Raw genomic sequence first — 13,109 nt, forward strand, 5'->3', positions numbered from 1 at the left:
GAGAGGGTGCAGAGAAGATTCACCGGGACGCGGCCTGGATTAGAGAGGGTGCAGAAGAGATTCATCAGGACGATGCCTGGATTAGAGAGGTTGCAGCGGAGATTCACCAGGACGCTGCCTGGATTAGAGAGGGTGCAGAGGAGATTCACCAGGATGCTGCCTGGATTAGAGAGGGTTCAGAGGAGATTCATCAGGATGCTGCCTGGATTAGAGAGGGTGCAGAGGAGATTCACCGGGACGCGGACTGGATTAGAGAGGGTGCAGAGGAGATTCACCAGGACGATCCGTGGATTAGAGAGGGTGCAGAGGAGATTCACCAGGACGCTGCCTGGATTAGAAAGGGAGCAGAGGAGATTCACCGGGACGCTGCCTGGAATAGAGAGGGTGCAGAGGAGATTCACCGGGACGCTGCCTGGATTAGAGAGGGTGCAGAGGAGATTCACCAGGAATCTGCCTGGATTAGAGAGGGTGCAGAGGAGATTCACCTGGACGCTGCCTGGATTGGAGTGGGTGCAGAGGAGATTCACCAGGATGCTGCCTGGATTAGAGAGGGAGCAGAGGAGTTTCACCAGGACACTTCCTGGATTAGAGAGGGTGCAGAGGAGATTCACCAGGATGCTGCATGCATTAGAGAGGATGCAGAGAAGATTCACCGGGACTCGGCCTGGATTAGAGAGGGTGCAGAGGAGATTCACCAGGACGATGCCTGGATTAGAGAGGGTGCAGAGGAGATTCACCAGGACGCTGCCTGGATTAGAGAGGGTGCAGAGGAGATTCACCGGGACGCTGCCTGGATTAGATAGGGTGCAGAGGAGATTCACCGGGACGCTGCCTGGATTAGAGAGGGTGCAGAGGAGATTCACCGGGACGCTGCCTGGATTAGAGAGGGTGCAGAGGAGATTCACCGAGACGCTGCGTGGATTAGAGAGGGTGCAGAGGAGATTCACCAGGACGCTGCCTGTATTAGAGAGTGTGCAGAGGAGATTCACCAGGACGATGCCTGGATTAGAGAGGGTGCAGAGGAGATTCACCAGGATGCTGCCTGGACTAAAGAGGGTGCAGAGAAGATTCACCGGGACGCGGCCTGGATTAGAGAGGGTGCAGAAGAGATTCATCAGGACGATGCCTGGATTAGAGAGGTTGCAGCGGAGATTCACCAGGACGCTGCCTGGATTAGAGAGGGTGCAGAGGAGATTCACCGGGACGCTGCCTGGATTAGAGTGGGTGCACAGGAGATTCACCAGGACGCTGCCTGGATTAGAAAGGGTGCAGAGGAGATTCACCGGGACGCTGCCTGGAATAGAGAGGGTGCAGAGGAGATTCACCGGGACGCTTCCTGGATTAGAGAGGGTGCAGAGGAGATTCACCGAGACGCTGCCTGGATTAGAGAGGTTGCAGAGGAGATTCACCAGGACGCTGCCTGTATTAGAGAGTGTGCAGAGGAGATTCACCAGGACGATGCCTGGATTAGAGAGGGTGCAGAGGAGATTCACCGAGACGCTGCCTGGATTAGAGAGGTTGCAGAGGAGATTCACCAGGACGCTGCCTGTATTAGAGAGGCTGCAGAGGAGATTCACCAGGACGATGCCTGGATTAGAGAGGGTGCAGAGGAGATTCACCGGGACGCTGCCTGGAATAGAGAGGGTGCAGAGGAGATTCACCGGGACGCTGCCTGGATTAGAGAGGGTGCAGAGGAGATTCACCAGGAATCTGCCTGGATTAGAGAGGGTGCAGAGGTGATTCACCTGGACGCTGCCTGGATTGGAGTGGGTGCAGAGGAGATTCACCAGGATGCTGCCTGGATTAGAGAGGGAGCAGAGGAGATTCACCAGGACACTTCCTGGATTAGAGAGGGTGCAGAGGAGATTCACCAGGATGCTGCATGCATTAGAGAGGATGCAGAGAAGATTCACCGGGACTCGGCCTGGATTAGAGAGGGTGCAGAGGAGATTCACCAGGACGATGCCTGGATTAGAGAGGGTGCAGAGGAGATTCACCAGGACGCTGCCTGGATTAGAGAGGGTGCAGAGGAGATTCACCGGGACGCTGCCTGGATTAGAGAGGGTGCAGAGGAGATTCACCGGGACGCTGCCTGGATTAGAGAGGGTGCAGAGGAGATTCACCGGGACGCTGCCTGGATTAGAGAGGGTGCAGAGGAGATTCACCGAGACGCTGCGTGGATTAGAGAGGGTGCAGAGGAGATTCACCAGGACGCTGCCTGTATTAGAGAGTGTGCAGAGGAGATTCACCAGGACGATGCCTGGATTAGAGAGGGTGCAGAGGAGATTCACCAGGATGCTGCCTGGACTAAAGAGGGTGCAGAGAAGATTCACCGGGACGCGGCCTGGATTAGAGAGGGTGCAGAAGAGATTCATCAGGACGATGCCTGGATTAGAGAGGTTGCAGCGGAGATTCACCAGGACGCTGCCTGGATTAGAGAGGGTGCAGAGGAGATTCACCGGGACGCTGCCTGGATTAGAGTGGGTGCAGAGGAGATTCACCAGGACGCTGCCTGGATTAGAAAGGGTGCAGAGGAGATTCACCGGGACGCTGCCTGGAATAGAGAGGGTGCAGAGGAGATTCACCGGGACGCTTCCTGGATTAGAGAGGGTGCAGAGGAGATTCACCGAGACGCTGCCTGGATTAGAGAGGTTGCAGAGGAGATTCACCAGGACGCTGCCTGTATTAGAGAGTGTGCAGAGGAGATTCACCAGGACGATGCCTGGATTAGAGAGGGTGCAGAGGAGATTCACCGAGACGCTGCCTGGATTAGAGAGGTTGCAGAGGAGATTCACCAGGACGCTGCCTGTATTAGAGAGGCTGCAGAGGAGATTCACCAGGACGATGCCTGGATTAGAGAGGGTGCAGAGGAGATTCACCAGGACGCTGCCTGTATTAGAGAGGGTGCAGAGGAGATTCACTGGGACGCTGCCAGGATTAGAGAGTGTTCAGAGGAGATTCATCAGGATGCTGCCTGGATTAGAGAGGGTGCAGAGGAGATTCACCGGGACGCGGCCTGGATTAGAGAGGGTGCAGAGGAGATTCACCAGGACGATCCGTGGATTAGAGAGGGTGCAGAGGAGATTCACCAGGACGCTGCCTGGATTAGAGAGGGAGCAGAGGAGATTCACCGGGACGCTGCCTGGAATAGAGAGGGTGCAGAGGAGATTCACCGGGACGCTGCCTGGATTAGAGAGGGAGCAGAGGAGATTCACCAGGAATCTGCCTGGATTAGAGAGGGTGCAGAGGAGATTCACCTGGACGCTGCCTGGATTGGAGTGGGTGCAGAGGAGATTCACCAGGATGCTGCCTGGATTAGAGATGGAGCAGAGGAGTTTCACCAGGACACTTCCTGGATTAGAGAGGGTGCAGAGGAGATTCACCAGGATGCTGCCTGGATTAGAGAGGATGCAGAGAAGATTCACCGGGACGCGGCCTGGATTAGAGAGGGTGCAGAGGAGATTCACCAGGACGATGCCTGGATTAGAGAGGGTGCAGAGGAGATTCACCAGGACGCTGCCTGGATTAGAGAGGGTGCAGAGGAGATTCACCGGGAGGCTGCCTGGATTAGAGAGGGTGCAGAGGAGATTCACCGGGACGCTGCCTGGATTAGAGAGGGTGCAGAGGAGATTCACCGGGACGCTGCCTGGAATAGAGAGGGTGCAGAGGAGATTCACCGAGACGCTGCGTGGATTAGAGAGGGTGCAGAGGAGATTCACCAGGACGTTGCCTTTATTAGAGAGTGTGCAGAGGAGATTCACCAGGACGATGCCTGTATTAGAGAGGGTGCAGAGGAGATTCACCAGGATGCTGACTGGACTAGAGAGGGTGCAGAGAAGATTCACCGGGACGCGGCCTGGATTAGAGAGGGTGCAGAAGAGATTCATCAGGACGATGCCTGGATTAGAGAGGTTGCAGCGGAGATTCACCAGGACGCTGCCTGGATTAGAGAGGGTGCAGAGGAGATTCACCGGGACGCTGCCTGGATTAGAGAGGGTGCAGAGGAGATTCACCAGGACGCTGCCTGGATTAGAAAGGGTGCAGAGGAGATTCACCGGGACGCTGCCTGGAATAGAGAGGGTGCAGAGGAGATTCACCGGGACGCTTCCTGGATTAGAGAGGGTGCAGAGGAGATTCACCGAGACGCTGCCTGGATTAGAGAGGTTGCAGAGGAGATTCACCAGTACGCTGCCTGTATTAGAGAGTGTGCAGAGGAGATTCACCAGGACGATGCCTGGATTAGAGAGGGTGCAGAGGAGATTCATCGAGACGCTGCCTGGATTAGAGAGGTTGCAGAGGAGATTCACCAGTACGCTGCCTGTATTAGAGAGGGTGCAGAGGAGATTCACCAGGACGATGCCTGGATTAGAGAGGGTGCAGAAGAGATTCACCAGGACTCTGCCTGTATTAGAGAGGGTGCAGAGGAGATTCACTGGGACGCTGCCAGGATTAGAGAGGGTGCAGAGGAGATTCACCAGGACGATGCCTGGATTAGAGAGGGTGCAGAGGAGATTCACTGGGACGCTGCCAGGATTAGAGAGGGTGCAGAGGAGATTCACCAGGACGATGCCTGGATTAGAGAGGGTGCAAATGAGATTCACCGGGACGCTGCCAGGATTAGAGAGGGTGCAGAGGAGATTCACCAGGACGATGCCTGGATTAGAGAGGGTGCAGAGGAGATTCACCAGGACGATGCCTGGATTAGAGAGGGTGCAGAGGAGATTCACCAGGACGCTGCCTGGATTAGAGAGGGTGCAGAGGAGATTCACCAGGACGATGCCTGGATTAGAGAGGGTGCAGAGGAGATTCACCAGGACGCTGCCTGGATTAGAGTTGGTGCAGAGGAGATTCACCGGGACGCTGCCTGGAATAGAGAGGGTGCAGAGGAGATTCACCGGAACGCTGCCTGGAATAGAGAGGGAGCAGAGGAGATTCACCGGGAAGCTGCCTGGATTAGAGTGGGTGCAGAGGAGATTCACCAGGAATCTGCCTGGATTAGAGAGGGTGCAGAGGAGATTCACCTGGACGCTGCCTGGATTAGAGTGGGTGCAGAGGAGATTCACCAGGATGCTGCCTGGATTAGAGAGGGAGCAGAGGAGTTTCACCAGAACACTTCCTGGATTAGAGAGGGTGCAGAGGAGATTCACCAGGATGCTGCCTGGATTAGAGAGGGTGCAGAGGAGATTCATCAGGATGCTGCCTGGATTAGAGAGGGTGCAGAGGAGATTCACCGGGACGCGGCCTGGATTAGAGAGGGTGCAGAGGAGATTCACCAGGACGATGCCTGGATTAGAGAGGGTGCAGAGGAGATTCACCAGGACGCTGCCTGGATTAGAGAGGGTGCAGAGGAGATTCACCGGGACGCTGCCTGGATTAGAGAGGGTGCAGAGGACATTCACCAGGACGCTGCCTGGATTAGAGAGGGTGCAGAGGAGATTCACCGGGACGCTGCCTGGAATAGAGAGGGTGCAGAGGAGATTCACCGGGACGCTTCCTGGATAGAGAGGGTGCAGAGGAGATTCAACGAGACGCTGCCTGGATTAGAGAGGGTGTAGAGGAGATTCACCAGTACGCTGCCTGTATTAGAGAGTGTGCAGACGAGATTCACCAGGACGATGCCTGGATTAGAGAGGGTGCAGAGGAGATTCACCAGGACGCTGCCTGTATTAGAGAGTGTGCAGAGGAGATTCACCAGGACGATGCCTGGATTAGAGAGGGTGCAGAGGAGATTCACACGGACGATGCCTGGATTAGAGAGGGTGCAGAGGAGATTCACCAGGACGCTGCCTGGATTAGAGAGGGTGCAGCGGAGATTCACCACGACGATGCCTGGATTAGAGAGGGTGCAGAGGAGATTCACCAGGACGCTGCCTGGATTAGAGTGGGTGCAGAGGAGATTCACCGGGACGCTGCCTGGAATAGAGAGGGTGCAGAGGAGATTCACCGGGACGCTGCCTGGAATAGAGAGGGAGCAGAGGAGATTCACCGGGACGCTGCCTGGAATAGAGAGGGTGCAGAGGAGATTCACCGGGACGCTGCCTGGATTAGAGAGGGTGCAGAGGAGATTCACCAGGAATCTGCCTGGATTAGAGAGGGTGCAGAGGAGATTCACCTGGACGCTGCCTGGATTAGAGTGGGTGCAGAGGAGATTCACCAGGATGCTGCCTGGATTAGAGAGGGAGCAGAGGAGTTTCACCAGAACACTTCATGGATTAGAGAGGGTGCAGAGGAGATTCACCAGGATGCTGCCTGGATTAGAGAGGGTGCAGAGGAGATTCATCAGGATGCTGCCTGGATTAGAGAGGGTGCAGAGGAGATTCACCGGGACGCGGACTGGATTAGAGAGGGTGCAGAGGAGATTCACCAGGACGATGCCTGGATTAGAGAGGGTGCAGAGGAGATTCACCAGGACGCTGCCTGGATTAGAGAGGGTGCAGAGGAGATTCACCGGGACGCTGCCTGGATTAGAGAGGGTGCAGAGGACATTCACCAGGACGCTGCCTGGATTAGAGAGGGTGCAGAGGAGATTCACCGGGACGCTGCCTGGAATAGAGAGGGTGCAGAGGAGATTCACCGGGACGCTTCCTGGATAGAGAGGGTGCAGAGGAGATTCAACGAGACGCTGCCTGGATTAGAGAGGGTGTAGAGGAGATTCACCAGTACGCTGCCTGTATTAGAGAGTGTGCAGACGAGATTCACCAGGACGATGCCTGGATTAGAGAGGGTGCAGAGGAGATTCACCAGGACGCTGCCTGTATTAGAGAGTGTGCAGAGGAGATTCACCAGGACGATGCCTGGATTAGAGAGGGTGCAGAGGAGATTCACACGGACGATGCCTGGATTAGAGAGGGTGCAGAGGAGATTCACCAGGACGCTGCCTGGATTAGAGAGGGTGCAGCGGAGATTCACCACGACGATGCCTGGATTAGAGAGGGTGCAGAGGAGATTCACCAGGACGCTGCCTGGATTAGAGTGGGTGCAGAGGAGATTCACCGGGACGCTGCCTGGAATAGAGAGGGTGCAGAGGAGATTCACCGGGACGCTGCCTGGAATAGAGAGGGAGCAGAGGAGATTCACCGGGACGCTGCCTGGAATAGAGAGGGTGCAGAGGAGATTCACCGGGACGCTGCCTGGATTAGAGAGGGTGCAGAGGAGATTCACCAGGAATCTGCCTGGATTAGAGAGGGTGCAGAGGAGATTCACCTGGACGCTGCCTGGATTAGAGTGGGTGCAGAGGAGATTCACCAGTTTGCTGCCTGGATTAGAGAGGGAGCAGAGGAGTTTCACCAGGACACTTCCTGGATTAGAGAGGGTGCAGAGGAGATTCACCAGGATGCTGCCTGGATTAGAGAGGGTGCAGAGAAGATTCACCGGGACGCGGCCTGGATTAGAGAGGGTGCAGAGGAGATTCACCAGGACGATGCCTGGATTAGAGAGGGTGCAGAGGAGATTCACCAGGACGATGCCTGGATTAGAGAGGGTGCAGAGGAGATTCACCAGGACGCTGCCTGCATTAGAGTGGATGCAGAGGAGATTCACCGGGACGCTGCCTGGATTAGAGAGGGTGCAGAGGAGATTCACCGGGACGCTGCCTGGATTAGAGAGGGTGCAGAGGAGATTCACCAGGACGCTGCCTGGATTAGAGAGGGTGCAGAGGAGATTCACCGGGAAGCTGCCTGGAATAGAGAGGGTGCAGAGGAGATTCACCGGGACGCTTCCTGGATTAGAGAGGGTGCAGAGGAGATTCACCGAGACGCTGCCTGGATTAGAGAGGGTGCAGAGGAGATTCACCAGGACGCTGCCTGTATTAGAGAGTTTGCAGAGGAGATTCACCAGGACGCTGCCTGGATTAGAGAGGGTGCAGAGGAGATTCACCAGGATGCTGCCTGGATTAGAGAGGGAGCAGAGAAGTTTCACCAGAACACTTCCTGGATTAGAGAGGGTGCAGAGGAGATTCACCAGGATGCTTCCTGTATTAGAGAGGGTGCAGAGGAGATTCATCAGGATGCTGCCTGGATTAGAGAGGGTGCAGAGGAGATTCACCGGGACGCGGCCTGGATTAGAGAGGGTGCAGAGGAGATTCACCAGGACGATGCCTGGATTAGAGAGGGTGCAGAGGAGATTCACCAGGACGCTGCCTGGATTAGAGAGGGTGCAGAGGAGATTCACCGGGACGCTGCCTGGATTAGAGAGGGTGCAGAGGACATTCACCAGGACGCTGCCTGGATTAGAGAGGGTGCAGAGGAGATTCACCGGGACGCTGCCTGGAATAGAGAGGGTGCAGAGGAGATTCACCGGGACGCTTCCTGGATTAGAGAGGGTGCAGAGGAGATTCAACGAGACGCTGCCTGGATTAGAGAGGGTGTAGAGGAGATTCACCAGTACGCTGCCTGTATTAGAGAGTGTGCAGACGAGATTCACCAGGACGATGCCTGGATTAGAGAGGGTGCAGAGGAGATTCACCAGGACGCTGCCTGTATTAGAGAGTGTGCAGAGGAGATTCACCAGGACGATGCCTGGATTAGAGAGGGTGCAGAGGAGATTCACACGGACGATGCCTGGATTAGAGAGGGTGCAGAGGAGATTCACCAGGACGCTGCCTGGATTAGAGAGGGTGCAGCGGAGATTCACCACGACGATGCCTGGATTAGAGAGGGTGCAGAGGAGATTCACCAGGACGCTGCCTGGATTAGAGTGGGTGCAGAGGAGATTCACCGGGACGCTGCCTGGAATAGAGAGGGAGCAGAGGAGATTCACCGGGACGCTGCCTGGAATAGAGTGGGTGCAGAGGAGATTCACCGGGACGCTGCCTGGATTAGAGAGGGTGCAGAGGAGATTCACCAGGAATCTGCCTGGATTAGAGAGGGTGCAGAGGAGATTCACCTGGACGCTGCCTGGATTAGAGTGGGTGCAGAGGAGATTCACCAGGATGCTGCCTGGATTAGAGAGGGAGCAGAAGAGTTTCACCAGGACACTTCCTGGATTAGAGAGGGTGCAGAGGAGATTCACCAGGATGCTGCCTGGATTAGAGAGGGTGCAGAGAAGAATCACCGGGACGCGGCCTGGATTAGAGAGGGTGCAGAGGAGATTCACCAGGACGATGCCTGGATTAGAGAGGGTGCAGAGGAGATTCACCAGAACGCTGCCTGGATTAGAGTGGATGCAGAGGAGATTCACCGGGACGCAGCCTGGATTAGAGAGGGTGCAGAGGAGATTCACCAGGACGCTGCCTGGATTAGAGAGGGTGCAGAGGAGATTCACCGGGAAGCTGCCTGGAATAGAGAGGGTGCAGAGGAGATTCACCGGGACGCTTCCTGGATTAGAGAGGGTGCAGAGGAGATTCACCGAGACGCTGCCTGGATTAGAGAGGGTGCAGAGGAGATTCACCAGGACGCTGCCTGTATTAGAGAGTTTGCAGAGGAGATTCACCAGGACGCTGCCTGGATTAGAGAGGGTGCAGAGGAGATTCACCGGGACGCTGGCTGGATTAGAGAGTGTGCAGAGGAGATTCACCGGGACGCTGCCTGGATTAGAGAGGGTGCAGAGGAGATTCACCGGGACGCTGCCTGGAATAGAGAGGGTGCAGAGGAGATTCACCGGGACGCTTCCTGGATTAGAGAGGGTGCAGAGGAGATTCACCGAGACGCTGCCTGGATTAGAGAGGTTGCAGAGGAGATTCACCAGGACGCTGCCTGTATTAGAGAGTGTGCAGAGGAGATTCACCAGGACGATGCCTGGATTAGAGAGGGTGCAGAGGAGATTCACCAGGACGCTCCCTGTATTAGAGAGTGTGCAGAGGAGATTCACCAGGACGATGCCTGGATTAGAGAGGGTGCAGAGGAGATTCACCGGGACGCTGTCTGGATTAGAGAGGGTGCAGAGGAGATTCACCAGAACGCTGCCTGGATTAGAGTGGATGCAGAGGAGATTCACCGGGACGCAGCCTGGATTAGAGAGGGTGCAGAGGAGATTCACCAGGACGCTGCCTGGATTAGAGAGGGTGCAGAGGAGATTCACCGGGAAGCTGCCTGGAATAGAGAGGGTGCAGAGGAGATTCACCGGGACGCTTCCTGGATTAGAGAGGGTGCAGAGGAGATTCACCGAGACGCTGCCTGGATTAGAGAGGGTGCAGAGGAGATTCACCAGGACGCTGCCTGTATTAGAGAGTTTGCAGAGGAGATTCACCAGGACGCTGCCTGGATTAGAGAGGGTGCAGAGGAGATTCACCGGGACGCTGGCTGGATTAGAGAGTGTGCAGAGGAGATTCACCGGGACGCTGCCTGGATTAGAGAGGGTGCAGAGGAGATTCACCGGGACGCTGCCTGGAATAGAGAGGGTGCAGAGGAGATTCACCGGGACGCTTCCTGGATTAGAGAGGGTGCAGAGGAGATTCACCGAGACGCTGCCTGGATTAGAGAGGTTGCAGAGGAGATTCACCAGGACGCTGCCTGTATTAGAGAGTGTGCAGAGGAGATTCACCAGGACGATGCCTGGATTAGAGAGGGTGCAGAGGAGATTCACCAGGACGCTCCCTGTATTAGAGAGTGTGCAGAGGAGATTCACCAGGACGATGCCTGGATTAGAGAGGCTGCAGAGGAGATTCACCGGGACGCTGTCTGGATTAGAGAGGGTGCAGAGGAGATTCACCGGGACGCTGCCTGGTTTAGAGAGGGTGCAGAGGAGATTCACCAGGACGCTGCCTGGATTAGAGAGGGTGCAGAGGAGATTCACCAGGACGCTGCCTGGATTAAAGAGTGTGCAGAGGCTATTCACTGCGACGATGCATGTATTAGAGAGAGTGCAGAGGAGATTCACCAGGACGCTGCCTGGATTAGAGAGGGCGCAGAGGAGATTCACCAGGACACTGTCTGGATTAGAGAGGGTGCAGAGGAGATTCACCAGGACGCTGCCTGGAATAGAGAGGGTGCAGAGGAGATTCACCAGGATGCTGCCTGGATTAGAGAGGGAGCAGAGGAGATTCACCAGGATGCTGCCTGGATTAGAGAGGGTGCAGAGGAGATTCACCAGGACGCTGCCAGGATTAGAGAGGGTGCAGAGGAGATTCACCAGGATGCTGCCTGGATTAGAGAGGGTGCAGAGGAGATTCTCCGGGACGCTGCCTGGATTAGAGAGTGTGCAGAGGAGATTCACCGGGACGCTGCCTGGATTAGAGAGGGTGCAGAGGAGATTCACCGGGACGCTGCCTGGATTAGAGAGGGTGCAGAGGAGATTCACCAGGACGCTGCCTGTATTAGAGAGGGTGCAGCGGAGATTCACCAGGACGCTGCCTGGATTAGAGAGGGTGCAGAGGAGATTCACTGAGACGCTGCCTGGATTAGAGAGGGTGCAGAGGAGATTCACGAGGTCGCTGCCTGGATTAGAGAGGGTGCAGATGAGATTCACCAGGATGCTGCCTGGATTAGAGAGGGTGCAGAGGAGATTCACCAGGATGCTGCCTGGATTAGAGAGGGTGCAGAGGAGATTCACCAGGACGCTGCCAGGATTAGAGAGGGTGCAGAGGAGATTCACCAGGATGCTGCCTGGATTAGAGAGGGTGCAGAGGAGATTCTCCGGGATGCTTCCTAGATTAGAGAGGGTGCAGAGCAGATTCACCGGGACGCTGCCTGGATTAGAGAGGGTGCAGACGAGATTCACCAGGACGATGCCTGGATTAGAGAGGGTGCAGAGGAGATTCACCAGGACGCTGCCTGTATTAGAGAGTGTGCAGAGGAGATTCACCAGGACGATGCCTGGATTAGAGAGGGTGCAGAGGAGATTCACACGGACGATGCCTGGATTAGAGAGGGTGCAGAGGAGATTCACCAGGACGCTGCCTGGATTAGAGAGGGTGCAGCGGAGATTCACCACGACGATGCCTGGATTAGAGAGGGTGCAGAGGAGATTCACCAGGACGCTGCCTGGATTAGAGTGGGTGCAGAGGAGATTCACCGGGACGCTGCCTGGAATAGAGAGGGTGCAGAGGAGATTCACCGGGATGCTGCCTGGAATAGAGAGGGAGCAGAGGAGATTCACCGGGACGCTGCCTGGAATAGAGAGGGTGCAGAGGAGATTCACCGGGACGCTGCCTGGATTAGAGAGGGTGCAGAGGAGATTCACCAGGAATCTGCCTGGATTAGAGAGGGTGCAGAGGAGATTCACCTGGACGCTGCCTGGATTAGAGTGGGTGCAGAGGAGATTCACCAGTTTGCTGCCTGGATTAGAGAGGGAGCAGAGGAGTTTCACCAGGACACTTCCTGGATTAGAGAGGGTGCAGAGGAGATTCACCAGGATGCTGCCTGGATTAGAGAGGGTGCAGAGAAGATTCACCGGGACGCGGCCTGGATTAGAGAGGGTGCAGAGGAGATTCACCAGGACGATGCCTGGATTAGAGAGGGTGCAGAGGAGATTCACCAGGACGCTGCCTGGATTAGAGTGGATGCAGAGGAGATTCACCGGGACGCTGCCTGGATTAGAGAGGGTGCAGAGGAGATTCACCAGGACGCTGCCTGGATTAGAGAGGGTGCAGAGGAGATTCACCGGGAAGCTGCCTGGAATAGAGAGGGTGCAGAGGAGATTCACCGGGACGCTTCCTGGATTAGAGAGGGTGCAGAGGAGATTCACCGAGACGCTGCCTGGATTAGAGAGGGTGCAGAGGAGATTCACCAGGACGCTGCCTGTATTAGAGAGTTTGCAGAGGAGATTCACCAGGACGCTGCCTGGATTAGAGAGGGTGCAGAGGAGATTCACCAGGATGCTGCCTGGATTAGAGAGGGAGCAGAGAAGTTTCACCAGAACACTTCCTGGATTAGAGAGGTTGCAGAGGAGATTCACCAGGATGCTTCCTGTATTAGAGAGGGTGCAGAGGAGATTCATCAGGATGCTGCCTGGATTAGAGAGGGTGCAGAGGAGATTCACCGGGACGCGGCCTGGATTAGAGAGGGTGCAGAGGAGATTCACCAGGACGATGCCTGGATTAGAGAGGGTGCAGAGGAGATTCACCAGGACGCTGCCTGGATTAGAGAGGGTGCAGAGGAGATTCACCGGGACGCTGCCTGGATTAGAGAGGGTGCAGAGGACATTCACCAGGACGCTGCCTGGATTAGAGAGGG

Source organism: Hypanus sabinus, unplaced genomic scaffold (genome assembly GCF_030144855.1).
Source record: "Hypanus sabinus isolate sHypSab1 unplaced genomic scaffold, sHypSab1.hap1 scaffold_813, whole genome shotgun sequence".
NCBI classification, from domain to species: domain Eukaryota; kingdom Metazoa; phylum Chordata; class Chondrichthyes; order Myliobatiformes; family Dasyatidae; genus Hypanus; species Hypanus sabinus.